The sequence below is a fragment of the Protopterus annectens genome, chromosome 1.part1, assembly GCF_019279795.1.
Source record: "Protopterus annectens isolate FY-2018-M chromosome 1.part1, PAN1.0, whole genome shotgun sequence".
In the NCBI taxonomy this organism is placed as follows: Eukaryota; Metazoa; Chordata; order Ceratodontiformes; family Protopteridae; genus Protopterus; species Protopterus annectens.
Genome location: NC_056726.1, coordinates 922,468,246 through 922,486,446, shown reverse-complemented (window position 1 = coordinate 922,486,446; position 18,201 = coordinate 922,468,246). Strand labels below are relative to the sequence as shown.

General features: G+C 39.7%; 1 protein-coding gene across 1 annotated transcript in view; it reads left to right on the top strand.

Annotated features, from left to right (window-relative positions):
* The window catches only part of NPR2 (natriuretic peptide receptor 2), a 2,072,492-nt gene that overhangs the window by 458,728 nt on the left and 1,595,563 nt on the right, over positions 1-18,201 (top strand). The window lies entirely within an intron of this gene.

Here is an 18,201-nt window from a genome sequence, read left to right as displayed (position 1 = left end):
TTGAATATCACTATTATGAATTTTCTTATAATATGAGGCTTTTTGTATAGAAATCCTCTAATTTGAGCTTTAGCTGTCGCCCATTCAATGTCAGGAGTATGTTTTGGAGCTTCAAGCTATCTGTAAATTCTTTCAAATATTTTATAATTCCATCTGCTATCTCTTTTTACTTAAAAGATTTGGGTTGAGTGACCAATTATAACCCCTATGCCTTCTTGTGTCTTTTAAATCTTTAGAAAATTTTAAATTTTGAGTGATCTGATAGATGACGAGCATGTATAACCACCACTGGTTCTAAATTTTAGTGCTTTAGATATCAAAAGTAATCTATTCTAGCCCACATTTTGTGGCATGGTGAATAGAAGGTATATTTATTTGCATTATTAATATCTTGTGAATAAGAAAAGGGGTCATATAATTGAAAATCTTCCTTAAAATCATTTAATGCTATCCCGGCCTGCTTATTAAATGCTCTCTGTGGACAAGACCTATCCAACTTTGGATTTTGATAGGTATTCCAGTCCCCACCCACAACAAAATAATAACCATCATATTGTGTTAATATTGGATATAATGATGCTATGAAACTGTGTTGTTCATTGCATGGGGCATATATATTCAAAAGTAGGATAGGTTTATCAAATGCATTATCCGATAAAATCACATAACACCATCGCCCATTTGGATCCACTTTGGAAATGTCATGCTTTTAATTATCTAACAGGCAAAATGTTATATGTCTGTGGTACACAATGCGGTATAATGGCTTTTGCACAAATTGTCCTTACTTATGCTACCTTCAAAATGATACCTGGTAGAGGTATTGATAAAAATTTGAGAAATGCCATCATTTCCATAATCTGACAAGTAAACAAAGTATTATAATTCTACTTGAATGTTGCTTAGATATCATGTCCAAGGATCAAGATGTCATTATTAGTGACAGCTTCAAAATTCTACCAACTTTAACATTTTGCCATGCTCTCTTTAATACTTATTGACACATTTATAAAAAATATCAAAAATGTCATAATCCAACCAATAAATAAAGAATTATATGTCTAGATGGGTGGTAGTTACCATATGTTGGGACCAATCTGTACTTACTGATGCCAGTATAAAAATATGTCTTATTTATTTTTTCTCAAACTCCATTACAGATTGACAAAAAATGAAATGTTCCTCAATTTTCATAACCTGGCAAGTGCAATAATATATTGTTATATCTGTGTAGGTATACTATATAGGTGCCTTATGTTAAGTGTGGTTTATTCCTAATGATGATACCTTACCACTCATCTTGTAGACCTTACTTTTAGACACATGAAAAACAATATCAAAAATCATTAACATTCACATTCTTCCAAGTAAGTAAACAACAATATCCCTGCAGGTGCTAACTGCAGACATCATTTCACCATAATGTGCCATGTAGACCTCATGTCACCATAATGTGTTGTGCAAATGTTGGTGTGCACTTTTCCCATGCATGTTATCCGTAGTTATGGAGGATGGCAAAAGGAGACAGTTTAAGGAAGTCCACTGATACAATGTTGTTATTTAAAAATGCAGACAATTTCTTTTTATAAAATAAGGACATTGTATAACAACAGTAATCAACCTCTGGATGTTGGTAATGCCGGTTTTATCCGTGCTTGGTTTATGTGTTTGAAAGTTGGCCTTTTAACTTATCAAACAAAACCATCTGTAGTAACTCCAGTATTACTCACACCTAGATATTGATTATTGTTAAAATTACCATAACTTACTTATCTAGAAAGAAGTGTGGTGCTGGACCAGGTTCACCACTTGTTTAGGGTTTATTGAATGGGCACTATGCAATGAGTGTGCCATAATTTATAATAACAGAAAAAGGAGACCATGTAGGTTCATAATGAATATATATTGTACAGCTCAAGAAACACGACATTGTAAACTTTACTTTCCAGATGGTGTAAAGAAGTACATAAATTTGCTTAATGTTGTCCTCTTTTTACGACATTTACAGTATGCGTTTTTCTTGCTACATCTTCCTAACACAAATCATAAATTTGATACATAAGAAAAAATGGTTTGTCAATAGTATAGCCTGTCTTCTTGGTGTCATAGGTTCTTTTATCATCTTAATGCTACTGTTTATCCATCCATCCATCCATCCATCCATCCATCCATCCATCCATCCCTCTGTTCAGCTCTCCATTAATCCATCCATCCACTGTCTAAACCACTTTTCCTGATGAAGATCTTAGAGATAGTAAACTGACAGAGCAGATCAGAATTTACTATCTAGAGCAGAAGCTAACAATTTGTAATATGGGATCCTATAGCATCCCATTAGATTGGAGAACTACAACTTTCAAGCATATCCTGTGCCTTCCCCATCATGGAGAGTGAGCCTGGCAGCCATTGAGTGAACTCCCTTTCTAATGCTTTTCTCATACTGTTGACACTCAGCACATCCTCTCCTCAGTCTCCTGATCCATATACCCTCACTCTTGAATAAGACCCTAGAATACTTAAACAATTTCAGCTAAGGCAGCTGCACCATCATAATGTCTTAACCTTTCTCAACAAGACAGAGTAGTGTAAGCCTTGAAAATCATGTAAAAAAATTAGGGGGTGCAGCATCCAACAGGATAAAAGCACTCTTTTAACAAACAACTTAGAGGACAAATAAACTCTACCAAAGTGCCAAATGTGAGGTAACTTTGTCCTCCCAGGCCGAGGACAACTACATGGCATTCTTTAGCTATGTCCACAACCTCAGATTCAGTACACAACCAGAAGTTATAGTAAATGTACTGGCAGACAAATTCAGATCCAACTTTACTCCTCTCTTCCCCTCAACCTTCCCTCAGGAAATACCCAACACTCCATCAATGGGCCCAGTCAAGTTCCCAGGATGCCTTGTATATAGCATGAAACATGACCTATCAAGCTGTCTGGAATTCCTATTTAACTGTAGCCTCCAAACAGCCTTCGTGCCTCATGAATGGAGAACAGCAGCAGTCATCCCTCTGCAAAAAGGTGGGCCATTACAGACCCATAAGTCTCACTACTCTTATATGCAAAGCCATGGAAAGAATTATCATGGAGATGATCAGTAATGATATAGTAAACCTCCAGACACTGGACCCAACCCAGTTTGGTTTCATCAAGGGCAGGTCATGCCTACTCAACATGGTGGACTTCTTTGAGGAGGTCACCAAAGCATGAGGGTAACATGGTTCCCAATGCCTACCTTCACCTGGCCAAGGCATTTGACACAATACCCATCTCAGGCACTGTTGACAATCTCAAGAGGTTGGGTACAAACCCGTCTGTCACCCAGTGTATAGCCAACAGGCTCACAGGCAGGACCCAGGAAGTTATAATTGTGGAGTCCACCTCTAGAAAGAGGCCAATCACAAGTGAAGTCCCTCATGAATCAGTCCTTTAACTGCTCCTTTTTGGCATTTACATCTATGAAGTCAAAGCCAATGTCAAGGGTCTCTGGCTGACTAAATTTGCAGATGATTGCAAATTTGGTGCTGTCATTGAATCCCAAACTGACACAAATGTTCTCCATAAAGGACTGGCACAGGCAAACAACTGGTGGCAGAGCCATGGACTAAAACTAAGTGCAAAGAGAAGAGCATAACAGTATCCTTTGGGAAGTCATCCACCCTTGGTAACTATCATATTGATAATACAACCCTTAGAGTTGACCCAGTAGTAAAGGAATTATGAACACAAAGACAGCAATGTATCCTTTGACCATCATGTGTCTACAGTTGTGAGGAAATCATTCTATGTTGTGCAAGGTTTGGCATCTATGTCCAAGGAAGTCATTGTTCCACTGTATTTGCCATTCATCAGACCTATCATTGAGAACAATGCCCCCTTTACTATGTACCTTACCAGGCATATCCAACAAATGGAATGTCCACAGAGGTTACTCACTAAAAGAATACAAGGCATAAGTAAAATGCCCTGTACAGATGACCTCAAGGCCCTATCCCTGTATTCTGTCTCCTACAGGCTGTTGAGGGGATATCTGTGCTTGGCATACAGGGCATTGCCAGACCCATTCTGATGGACCTCCTGCATATACACAAAATGAACAGCACCAGAATGACCTGTTCAAAAGACTTAAACCTTGCCTGTGATATAAATACAACCTGCTGGAGAGACAGTTATGTATCCCATAGACTGTCCCATCTATGGAACAGGCTCTTCATCCATGTGAAGCAGAATTCCTCCCTAACCCAATTCAACTGTAATTTGGGCAGTTGGATGGGGAACAGGAAATTCATCCCTGGCTTGTCATCTGTGTTTCTAATGGACACAGGCAACCTGTAAATGGTTCATCCCCAAGGCTCCTACTTGTAAATATTTAATCTCCCAAGCCTCTGCTTACACTTATCAAGGGTACCAGAACTTGTCAGAGATTTAGAATACATGGCTAGGCTTAAAAAGGCCCTTGTGGTTGTTAGCCTAGTAAACACCTATGAACCACCTATGAACCTTCTATAATTTAATCCTGTCCTGTTTTTCAAAATTAGGAATGCCCCACAGCTTTCCAACCCACAGATACTGTTCCTACCTTCCATTCAATATCTAAAGGGTGTGTTAATCATAATACCCCCACAATAGCTACTGTAGTCATCTTTTTAGTCTTTCATGTCAGTTGTGGTTAACTCATGTAGCCTTACCATACTGAAATTGCTTAATTAGCGCACTGATGTCCTTCACATAAATGAACCTAGTCTTACCACCTGCATCCTGTAATATCTTATGAAAGAAAGACATATCTACCAGGTCCAAAAGGTTTATTCTTTTATTAATTGCTTTATTATTTTTTGTAATTTGTTAACCAGGTAAGTCCACTGGGAAAAACTGTCTGTTTTCAAGGGTGACCAGGTAACAATGCCTTTTTAAGTGATTTGTTCACAGTCACATACTTCACAGAGGTGGAAAGAATCAATCCCTGCACCCTGGACAATGGGAAGCAGAATGTTAACAGTATATAGACTTAATCCTTTGTTCCTTAAAATTTTCCCTCTACCCCCTGACAGCATCATTTCTCCATCCCTTAATGAGAACATCCTAAGAAATTTTCCCTTCATTATGTTTTGCCAGTGCCCATTCGAAACCATGTGATGGCTGTTTGTCATGGCATTGCCACACTTATTCTACACCCCAGCATTGCGTTGGTGATGGTCGCAGCTACTGTACTCTTTGCCTTTCAGTATCACATTGTCAGATTCACAGACAGCCCTCCCAAACCCATTATCTCTGTATGGAAGGCCTTTATCTTTAACTGTCAAGACTTCTTTACCACCATTGTCCACTACTGGTTCTTACACTTATTGCCAATTTTAAGTACAAAACACATTTTTACTACAGCTTCTTACCACTGCTTCACCTGATTAGGATGCGAACAAGTCCATTCAGATTCGGTGCCCCCCCCCCATGCCACTGAACCTCTTAGACCAAGAAATCTGGACAAAGCTATAAATAATAGGGGGCAAAGGCCCAAAAATAGGGACATATTTTAAATATTATGCTTATAAACTTAGAAGGTCAATAGAATAACAGGTTTTCCTTTAACATGAATTTTCTGGAGGGTATGAAGTCTGAAACTCAAATGTCTGTCATTATTTTCTGTCTTCAGTCATGACATTTATGCCATTAATATTTCTTTAATAGAGATGCTAGGACTCATGCTTTAAGTTCTGAGTATTTTGAGTTACTGTTAATTCCGCAAACAATTAGGTCCACTAGAAACTAAATTATCCATCTTTTTGTATAGTTCTCTGTAGTTTATTTTCTTTTTCGTTTTATGCTATAATTAGTTTGATAGTGTTATCTTGTAATTCTGAGGTATACATGTTATGTTTGATTGATTTGACAGCTCCCTTTATAGAGCAGCCTAAGTGTCTGGTACACTACAGATTTACAGCCTCCTTTGCAATCTTGTATCAATTTTATTGTTGATCCCTTAAAAAAGTGGCATGGGCTTTCCTTTGGCAGATTACATATAGCCATGCTGGAGTTAAATTGTGGTTTTATACTTAACAGTCTGGTTTCCTGTGACTGTCTCCAGTGACCTTCCCAGTACTGATCTGAAGTTCATATGTCATGCTACTGTTTTTGTTTTGGCAGCAGGAAAAAAAAATCTGACTGCAGCCTTGTATCTTGATGTCAGAAAATGTTTGCTGGTGATATAGGGAACTAAGGTGAAATTATGTCCACGGAGGACGATGTTAGGCAAGCTTTACCTTTAGTACAGCATTCATTATAACCTAATACAGAAATGCAAATTATTTTACTAGATTTCAATGTGATATTTTTAAACTCCATCTTAATGCAGAAAATGCATATTTGAATAAATTCATAAACAGATTTTCATCAATGCTTTAACTATATAATCATATGATCTTTAACTTAAACATGGATGTTGTTAAAAGATAAGAGCTTCTTGTTCTAGTTTCTCTTAAATTATGATATTCTTCCTGTTTAATGACTGCCTTGGTTCTTTCCATACCTCTCAACCTGAAAATGTCAGAAATCTGGACAAGGCCCATGAAAAATAAGTACAAATCTGTTCACTGATTAATGTCAAATTTGCATACATAATTACATAACCCCACCCACTCCAGTGGAATTGTGGGATACCAACTTTCAAACACAAACTGAAGAAAAGACAACCAAAATATGGCACCAGAGTCCCCCTGCAGCCATTCCAATGTCCCATTACCTGGCTATTTTGCCCCATTTACAATAAACACTAATGTGTGCATACTGCTTTACTTCTACAATGGTTATTTGGATGTTATTTTTACATTTTATACCACAATGCACAAACACTAATAGATAACTGCTAAACAAAGCAATACTGTCCCACAATGAAACTAGACTTGGCATTAAAACTTCTCTGCCCTTGAAACTCACATTCATTGAAACAGCATTGAAACCCACACCACATCCAAAGAAACTTCATCTGGCCAGTGTGATAAAGATTACCTTTTGACTGTTTTCAAATCATAGGCCCCTTGCACACAAAACAAGAAACATACATGTGTTCTGTGATACACCTTCCTGACTTTATTAAATTATATTCCTTGTATAATGCAGCACACTTGTTAGACTTAAGTTAGAGCGCATTTTAGGCTTATTGTTTGAACATTTTTCCAGTAGGCAATGAAACAAAATGCATAAACTGATAATAACAAAACTGCCCAATTCAGAACATTTCCATCGTAAAAGTCTACTTCCACACACTCACTATATATATATATATATATATATATATATATATATATATATATGAATGACAGTAGTGTAAGCCATAGGCAACCTGCACAGCTTCTTGCACTTATTTTCAATTTCAGTTTGTTTTTTTTGGGGGGGGGGGGGCAAAAGGCCAAAAATCAGGGACACATTTTAAACATTGCTTGTATAATTTTGGAAAGTTGCTAGAATAAAATGCTGTGTTACCACCATTGTTTCACTGCCAAGTCTTGGACCCACACCCAGGACCCTGTGCACTATAGTTAGAGCAACATACCACAAAGCCAAATCAGCAGTTTCCTGAGCTGAAATGGCTATCATTTAATGAATTCAGTTCTCACTTCTCCCCATAGCTCTCAACCTGTTAGCACAAAAAAAAAAAACTGGACAAGGCCAATAATGGGGGAATACAGGATTCAGTTCTCACATCTCACCATAGCTCTCAACGTCTTTGCACAAAAAACTTGGATAAAGCCAATAATGGGAGAATACAGCCCCAAAATAGGGACAAATTTCAAATACTGATAATATAAACTATATATATAAAAATTGTTAGAATAAAAGGTTTTGTCTTGCCATTTATTTTCTGAAGAATGTGAAGTCTGAAATTCAAATGCCTGTCATTATTTAGTGAATTCAATCCTTCAGTGATTTGACATAAAAATCCTGATAACCACAGATTTAATGTGGAACAGAACAAAAATATGAGGCATATATTCAGAAGTGGTGGTGGCTAGGGACTTTGGGCTCTTTTTAACTGTACCCTAGGTACAGGGTTTGAGCCTAAGTACCTCTAGCTACCAGGTATATTCTGTTGGGGGCATTTACACACACACACACACACACACACACACACACACACACACACACACACACACACACACACACACACACACACACACACACACACACCCTCTGGCCATTAAAGCAATAGCAGCAGTAAATAGATAAATCTCCATACACACCCTCTGGAAATTAAAGCAGCTCCGTATAGATAGCAGAAGTAAATAGATAAATCTCCACACACACATACACACACACACACACACACACACACACACACACACACACACACACACACACCACACACACACACACACACACACACACACACACACACACACACACACACACACACACACACACACACACACACACACACACACACACACACACACCCTCTGGCCATTAAAGCAACTCTGCAAAGCTCTGTATAGATAGCAGCAGTAAATAGATAAATCTCTGTACACACCCTCTGGCCATTAAAGCAACTCTGCAATGCTCTGTATAGGTAGCATCAGTAAATAGATAAATCTCCACACACACACACACACACACACACACACACACACACACACACACACACACACACACACACACACACACACACACACACACACACCCTCTGGCCATTAAAGCAATAGCAGCAGTAAATAGATAAATCTCCATACACACCCTCTGTCCATTAAAGCAGCTCTGTATAGATAGCAGCAGTAAATAGATAAATCTCCACACACACACACACACACACACACACACACACACACACACACACACACACACACACACACACACACCCTCTGGCCATAAAAGCAACTCTGCAACGCTCTGTATAGGTAGCATCAGTAAATAGATAAATCTCCACACACACACACACACACACACACACACACACACACACACACACACACACACACACACACACACACACACACACACACACACTCTGGTCAGTAAAGCAACTCTGCAAAGCTCCATATATATAGCAGCAGTAAATAGATAAATCTGCAAACTAAGCTCCACTCCATTTAGCAAGCAGTAAATAGATAAATCTGCAAACTAAGTTCCATACCATAAACAGCCAGGATAAGCAACTCAACTCCATGTATTAAGCAAAGCAGTACCTTAAACAGCCCAAACCAATACGTCACAGCAACTAATGCTCTGGATAACTCCGCCATTCCATTGCTCGAAATACTGATAACTCCACCAGCTGCACCATCCAACTCTGTTTGTTTCCGCAGTCAAACAGCCAGCTGGAAATGCATGCATGTGAGCCCTTGAGCTCAATTCTGACAGGCTGGTGAAGCTGACATCATCACGCAAGTGATGACGTCAGCTCATAAAGCATGAAAAGAAAAAAAAATTAAAAAATCGGAAATGAAGGGGTGCCACTAGGGAATTGTGGCACCCCATTATTTGGACCCCAAAACTCACTAAAAAACGAGTAATTTGGAATGGTTGGGAGGTATGGCTTTTTCTACATTCCACTTTTAATTGTCATATGTTTATTCCGTGCAGTTTTTATTTTCTTCAGAACTACAGTACCATGCATTTACAGCACCATCTATGTAAAATTTTATTTTATTTGCTTAGACCATTTTCAGACTCAGCCCAGGAGCATTCTCTTGTCAAGTGACTTGCTCAGAGTCACATGGTTAGGCAATGGAGTCTAAGGGAATCAAAGCTTGGACCACAGGAAACCTCATTATCAGCTCCTTACTCCTCTGCACCAACCACAAGTCACACAACCTTTGTATTCTACTTAAACCCCTTTGCCTGTGTTTAATTTCCTTGTCAAAAAGAGAACTGATAATATTCTTACTGATTTGTTAATCAGGTTTCAGCATTGTTCCACATGCACCTTTTTTCATCCTCAGCCTATTAGCTCTGCTTGGTTAAATAACTTAGACTGAGTTAGTTGGGCAAATGGAGGCTGAGATAATCAAATTGTGGTTTCCAGGAAACCATAGTTTTACAGCTTATAGCATTAGCCCTCTGGTCTAGCTTTAATTCCACTGCAATATTCATTGCAGAAGGTATATATAATATACTCTTTACATCTACTTTGCAGCAGAACTTGCAATATTTCCTTCATGATACAACTTTGTTCTCACTAACATTGCAGAAGTGCAGTATTCAAAACTGCATTTCAATTACATGTCAATCTCTACCTTTTCATTGATCTGGCAATATTACTTTTTAGGTCATCTGCCATTTTACTTGCTTTCAGTAGCTCATCCCTAATTAACTGTATTTTTCACCTTGGTGCACTTTTAATTAAGCTGTCATACAGAACCATCTTCTTATCTCACTTAACATGTTAATGTATTTGACATATCCTCTGTGCCAGCTGTTTTGCCAATGCTTGCTGTCTTTTAAAGGAGGCATACATTTTCATCCAGCAAATATGAAGTACCACTTATTTAGATATAGGTTCACAGGTGTATACTAGGTTAAGAACCACTAGGGCCCTTATAACAATGTCTGTGCAGCCCAAATGTGACCCACACATTTGATTCATGTAGGTGGTGACTGAATGACTGCCTCTGTCCATCACAGACATAGGACCCAGACCAGGGGTGAATTTTCCATTACCCAACCATTGGTCCAAAAAGGGATAGGGAGGAGGTCTGCTTTACATGGATGGTGAGGCTGTTTCAGAGAATATGAATTCTCTGAGAAAACTGTCACAAGCAAAACTTAAGTCTTTTAATCTAGTAGTTCTGTTGCTATTTGTTTTGTGGATGTGCAAAAGGTTCTTCAAAACAGGGTCCAGGGATGCCCTGTATGGCAGACAAAGATCACCTCTCAGAAGTCTGTGTGGTACTGAGTACAGCGGCAGGGCTTCAAGGTGATCATCACTGCATATTGTGTTTACTCCCTGTATTCTTTTTGTAAGGAACCTTCTGGACATTCCAGTTGCTGCATGTGCCTAGTCAGGTACATACCAAAGGAGACATTGTACTCTGATGGGTGTAATGAGGGCTGAGTACAGTGGTATGATGAGCTTTCTAGACTTAGATGCCATGTCCTTGCTTATAAACTGAGCAACACTGAATGATTTTCTTACTATCTTGGACAGATGCTGATCAAAGGCTAGGTTGCTATCTACATGAGTTTTCAGGTCCCTGACCAGTGACTCAACTTTTAAGGGTGTTTTATTGATAACATAGTTAGCTGGGGTGGCAGACTTCCCAAAAGGTACCATAATGCATTTCTTGATATTGAATTTTAAGCCATGGATTTGGATCCAAGAGTTTGTTTGTATTGTATCTTCCTAAAGGATGTTCTCAGCTTGGGTGATTCAATGACTGCTCCCACTTTGCGATCATCTGCAAACTTAGTCACCCAAAGGCATCTGACATTGGCTTTGGCATCCAAGAAGTAGATGCCAAAGAGGAGTGGGTACAGCACAGAGCCCTGGGGGTCACTGGTGACTGGCCTTTTTGTGGAGGTGGCCTCACCAATTTTAGCCCCATGGGTCCTATCTGTTAGTCAGCTACCTATCCAGTGTGTTATAAATGGGTTTATACCTAGTTCCATATGTTTGTTGACAATGCCCTAGTGGGATATTTTATCAAATGCTTTAGCCAGCTGTAGATGAGCAGTATGCACCATTTTCCCCTCATCCATTGCTTTAATGACCTTTTCAAAGAGTCCATCAGATTCAGTAAGCATGTTCTTCCTTTGTCAAAGCAAAACTTGGATGTATGCAGTGTCTGGAGTTCTAATGTGTCCTTTTTGATCATTTCCATGATAATTCTTTCCATGATTTTGCAAATAAGACTAGTCAGACTAATGTGTCTGTAGTTTCCCAGGATTTGTTGAAAGTCCTCCATTATGAAGAGGGATGACCGTTGCAGTCCTCAATTTGCATGGCACAAAGCCTGTTTTAAGACTATAGTTAAATGATCACTCCAGGGGTTCTAATAGGTCAGACTATTCAGGAGGCATCCTAGGATGTTATCAGGCCCATTGAGGTTATGTTCTTGACTTTAGTGAGATCTGCTAGAGCATGAGAGAGTTTCTATTTTTATAGGAATTACCCTTTTAATTTGTGATGCCACAAGGTAATTTGTTTCTAGGGCTCATACTAGGCTTACTTCTGGTAGGTACAGCAGCTTCTGTGCAGCCATTGATATGGTTGTACACAGTATTTGAGAGCAATCCATCATAGGCTGCTGTGTTCTCTGGGTTTGGAGGGGCACTGAATTTTGAAAATCTGTCACTTAGTAAAAGATAGTTTGCCTTGGAATATTTCTTAACTTACTGTTTTTTAATGGGATTATGGAGTTGATTTTGATTTCAAAGGAGACATCTTTACGGTTGGACCTTACCAGGGTGGGTGAAACATGGAGGGTGCAGAATTCTCCCATATTTATAAGCATGGGGTTAAGTATGTTGGAGCCTTTAGTGGGCATATTCACTATTTAGTCAAGGGTGTTTGTATTTACAAAGTCCAGGAACCTCTGTACCTGTAGATTTGAGGCAGTGTAGGATTCCCAGTCTAAAGGAGGTAATTAAAGTCTGCCAAGAGTAGGGTGTTAGACTGAATGATAAGTGTCGCCAGTAGGTCCAAGTATGCATTGTGAGCTTCTTGGATCATGGAAGGTTACCTATAGCTGGCTATGATCTGGTATGGGATTTTGTCTATGGTGATCTGTATGTGGAGGAACTCCAGCATGCTATCCTCTTTGACCTCACTAGAGGTATGCTCGTTATTGATGTATATTGGGGCATATCCTTCTTTAGCCCTTTTCTGTGCAACTACTGGTCTACAAGTGTGGAAGGCACTGAAACCTTGCACTGCTGGGGTACTCCCTCCTGCTGTAAACCATGTCTTGGTAAATGCATAGTTGTCTATATTCTTGAGTGTGAGAAGAGCTTGGAGGGAGTGTAGTTTTTTGTTTAGGATCCTGGCATTGAGCAGTAACACCCTGAAGTTCAGACCTGATTTTGCTATGTTGGTAGGTTTGTCAATATGGCATTGTCTAAAAAAGGCACTATGGGGTTGGATAAAGTTATGGCCATTATTTGAAAGCTTAGAGGGGAGAGGTGCAGACTATCTTTGGCAAATCAATGTGGTCTGATAACCATGTCCTTCCAAGCTGAAAAATATTGGATCCCCATAGACTAACACCATAAAGAGAGCCACCTGTTGAACTTTATCATTTTTTGCTCATATTGTGACATCATCCTTAGTAATGGTAATATGGTCATTGTTAGTCATACCAGCCAGAGACACATAGTCTGAAAGCTCCATAATGCCTCTCTTCATGCAGTCCATGGAGGTACATCTTAGGTTGTTTACACCTACGTAGACTATGATGGAATCACACTGGTACCTCTGGTGTAAAAGCTTGAGTGCATCCAGGATTTGTCGGAATCTGGCACCAGAGAAGCAACTACCAGTTATCTTCTCCTTGTTCAGCCGGGTTCAAAGGGCATCAGCATATCTTACAATGGCGTCCCTATGATGAGAGTCCTGAGAAGTTTGTTTGCTTGCCTTAGGGGCTTAGTGCTTGGGCTTCACTGAGAGTTACAGTATATTTGGTTTTAGGTGGTGTTTTTTTCTGAGTGCCTTTGTGCTTGCTGAGGCATAGCTTTGATATTGGATGACCTAGGTGATCTTTGTTGTTTAGGAAGACTGTTTGTAAGTGCCTCAGCATACATTAGTGTATGTGTGTGTTGTGTACTTTTTGATGTGGATGTTGTGTGTGTGGTTTTGACAACCTGATGTCTATCTGTATGCAAGAGTTTATCCTCCAGTGTATTTGTGTAGGTACACCTCTCACACACACAGTGTTTGCTTCTTTAAGGATTAAGGAGTTGCCAGTAAACATGAGATAATTGCTACATTGTCTTAACATCCCCATATTCACCAAGCTGGTTACCAAGAAGTTTGAACATTGCATATCCATACTGTCCAGTCCTTTGATTTGTGAGCTACAAGGGGACGGTGTACTGGGGTTAAAAGGCTATTGAGGGTACTTCATTGGAGTAAATTATGCTAAAAAGTACTAAATTCCAGTAACTTCAATGTTTACACAATACTGAATTCAAGTAAATCTATAGGTATTGCCACTTGACTCCCAACTAGCAGCTCTAAGCTTGTTGGCGCAGAAGGTATTTGTGCTATATTGCTGCTTTACAGGGCACAGTTTTATGAACCACTCTTTCTAAGTGTTTGCTGCTGTACAGGGTACTGCTAACCCATGCAAACTTTAAAATTTCTAGCAGCAGAGGAAAAACAGAAAACTAACTAATGAGCTTTCTGGCCAATAAAACAAATACACTAATGTATTTCCCAACTCAGGCAAACATCTGCCACAAGATGAATAAAGTCAGTCCTCCTAATGCAAAAATACAGTAGAGGAGAACACAAACCACTTAAACAGCTAACTGGAAATCCCCTGCTGAAGGCAATTTTAAGACTGTCTTATACTTATAGCAGTAACAGTAACAGGAAGAGCATTTTTTTTTTCAAAAATAAAAAAAAAATCAGTGCAATACATACACAAAAGCAGGAAACTGTAGCAATCACTCAAACTAACTTAAGTGTGATTCAACAGTCAAAGATACTTAATTTTGCCTGAATGGCACAGGATACAAGTAAAACAGTTCTTGAATGCATGCTAGGACTCTAAGCTTTGCTGAGCTCCTAGAAAATAAGCAGGAGACAATATGTAGTAAAAGAGATTTTCTCAAGAGCGGTACTGGTTTGTTGGGTGGGCACTCAGTATCATGGATCTGTGGAAAACAATGGGGAGAGTACATAAATAGCTTATACAACAGTCTGCAGCTAGGAAAGGCATGACTTTGGAAATCAGATTATCAAAAGAGGTGCAGGCCAGAGGCATAGCCTTATTATAAAAACAACAGCAACAATAAGGGTTGGAGGAATGGGGAAAACAACAATGCTAGCTAGAGAGGAATACAGTCAAATAAAGGAAATATCTGAGCTCTTTTAGAAACTTTAGCTTAATATGTTGGGGGTGGGATGGGGCAGACACAGAATGAACTTTAAGCAGATAAAAGATAGGCACAATATAAAAACACTGAAGCACAAACCTGAGAAGAGATTTTCTACTACAGTTTAAGGCAATGGTCTCTGCAGAAATTTACCAGTAACACTGTGTATGGAAATAATGCAATGATAAATGAGTTTGTTTGTCTTTTCGGCTTTTCCGGTTAGGGGTCACCACAGCGGAATTCCGGTCCGCTAATGATTGGCAGTAGATTTTCATGAACGCCGTGGTGCCAGCTCGACATTCAACCTTCAACAAAGGCACGCCCATTTACACCTGTCTTTTGAACAGCCACCCAACCGCGGGGAGGACATGCAGACTCCACACAGAAGGCCCTCCCCGCACTCCAGCTGAGAATCGAACGGGAGAACCTCTTGCTGTGAGGCAACAACGCTATTGCTGCACCACTATTATTATTATTATAATGCAATAATAAATGAGTAAGGTTCAAAATATCACAGGAGTACACCGCTCTGCCACAACTGTAAATTAAACTACAAGGTATGGGCCAAAAGAGTTTAAAATACAAACAGATAGCTTTTACAGGTTATTCTGCTTGATGAAATAGAAGTGCAGAATAACGCAGCAACACAATCTTCCCACACCTTTTAATAAAACTACAAGACTAAGGACCCAGAACAGATTTAAAAATGCAAACAGATGGAAGTGAGCAGAAAACTACAAGTATTATTAACACATAGGTCACTAGGTGCAACTCTGATATATAAGCAGAATTGAAATAATTGTCTGTGAACCCTGCCCATACACAAATAATCACACTAAAGTAGCCAATGTAATGAGAGGTTTTTGAGAAATCCAAATAGCATTTAAACATTTCCATCTCATAACAAAGTTAACAGCCCTCAAAACAAACTAACAACTTGACTTGGCAGTGTTAGATACCATTCACCGCCATTAAAATAATAGCTTGTATTGGCAGCATTAAAAACCGCTTACCTCAGCATATTCAGTATAGCATAACCTAGCAGCATTAGATTCCATTCACTAATTTCACCAAATCCACTGAGTGCAGCATAATCCACCACTCACCTCAGTATAATCGCCATACTGTATAGCAGTGTTAAAATACCACTCTGTAATACCGACCAAAAACTCCCCAAGAAAAGCATAACCCATCACTCACCCCCACCCTTACATCATGAAGGATGGGGGAAAGAAAAGACTTCCCTTCATCACAGTAGAAAGATCCATTCCTCCACTTACCAGGCTGCCTACCTAGCAGCCTGTTCCCCCCTTACATCCCCGAACTAAGTGTATTACTCCTCTTACCACACCCAGCCTAACTAAAAGCTGTACCAAATCCCCCAAGAACTGTCAAATGTACCTGCAATTATTCCGCTCCACTTTCACATCAATGCCCCTGTCCCATCCACCCAACCAACACCTTAATGCAAATTAATTCCTCCTTACCCAACATGCTGGCTGATCTGCGTCCCTTTGACGAAGCATATCTTAATGTTACTTGTCATATAAACATGCTTAACAAGATCAGTGTCTCAAAATATGCAACACTCCCTTCCATAATTTACAATTGACTCAGCAGGCTGAAAGAACCCACCCTCCCCAATATTATGTCCATTACTGGGGACCGCTGCCAAATATATGATAAATGAAGGTCAACACTGGCACAGCAAATATCCCCTTAATTAGTTTGTTAAATGCTGCAAGACCCCCTTTTACCCCACCAATAGCCTCTTGTCCCCCCCAAAGCTAACTACTCCTTCGGGTCCATTCTGCCTAGTCCCTAACCATGGCACACAAACTGCAACATCTCCCTCCCTCCCCCAAGCATACAGATATCTGGGCACTCACTTACCAACCTTTGACCTACCAGATGGGAATACTCCTTCAAAAAACGCAAAAAAAAAAACAATGAATATTCTCAATCTGCCTTGTCAGCTCCAACCCCAACATTGCCTCTAAAGCCATGACTCCAAATCCTGTGCACTGCAACTGACATTCTGCCACACCTGAAGTCCATGCTGTCATCTGAATCCATTTATTCCAAATTATTATAACCAAATGTTCCCACCAGCTCTAAACTAATTTAACTTAGTGAAACTACCCAACCTACCTAACCAGCTCAACTGAACCCCAACTACTTTATCTTACCTTAACTCCAATTGTCAGCCAAAGCAACAGCCCACAGGCATTAGTACTAACAAGATGCTGGCCCTTACTATCACAGCAGACCACCCCTTGGGCACTATAGTACAATCCACCTATGACAATATCACTGGTGTAGTAACTGTTGAACACCATGACTAACCCTGTACACTAATTTCCAACCACCACATCTTCAACACCATACCTACCCATCAAACTCTTGTCGCTATTTGTTGGTCCATTGTGATCCTCTCTTCATAGCCTGAAGTCATGTAATGAAGCCCCTCTGTGTGACTTGAGAACCCCAATTCAGTCAAGACCACTGTTTGTGCTAAACTTGACAACTTAATGGCTGACCAGGTTTGCGTATGACTTCAAGCTGGGCAATGTCATCAATTCACCTAGAGATGTAGACATCCTCCAAGAGGATCTCACCCAAACAAATGACTGGTGCCAAAAACATGGCCTCAAACTGAATGCCAAAAATGCATCATCATCATCCCCTTTGGGGAGAGTGATATCCCCACAAATTGTCACATTAATAACAACATCCTAAGCATGCAATCAGTCATGAGGGACTTGGGTACCCAGGTTGATAGTAAACTGATGTTTGACCACCATGTTGCCTCTGTTGTATAGAAAGCTTTCTACATGGCCCACCTCATTACTAAGGGTATCTCATCCAGAGACAAGGAGGTCATAATATCCCTGTATACATCCCTTATAAGGCCCATTATTGAGTACAATGCCCCTTTCGGCATGTACCTCACAAAGCACTTGCAGTAGCTGGAGAGACAGCAGAGGTTCCGCACCAGGAGAATCCAGGGCCTCAAACATCTACCCTACACAGATAGGCTAAAAGCCCTGAACCTCTACTCAGTCTCATACAGACTCCTAAAACATAAAGGGCAACAGGCTGTCCAGAACACAAATCCACCTTTATTTTAAATATTAAAACACACCATTAAACACTTTTGTCTTCCAATCA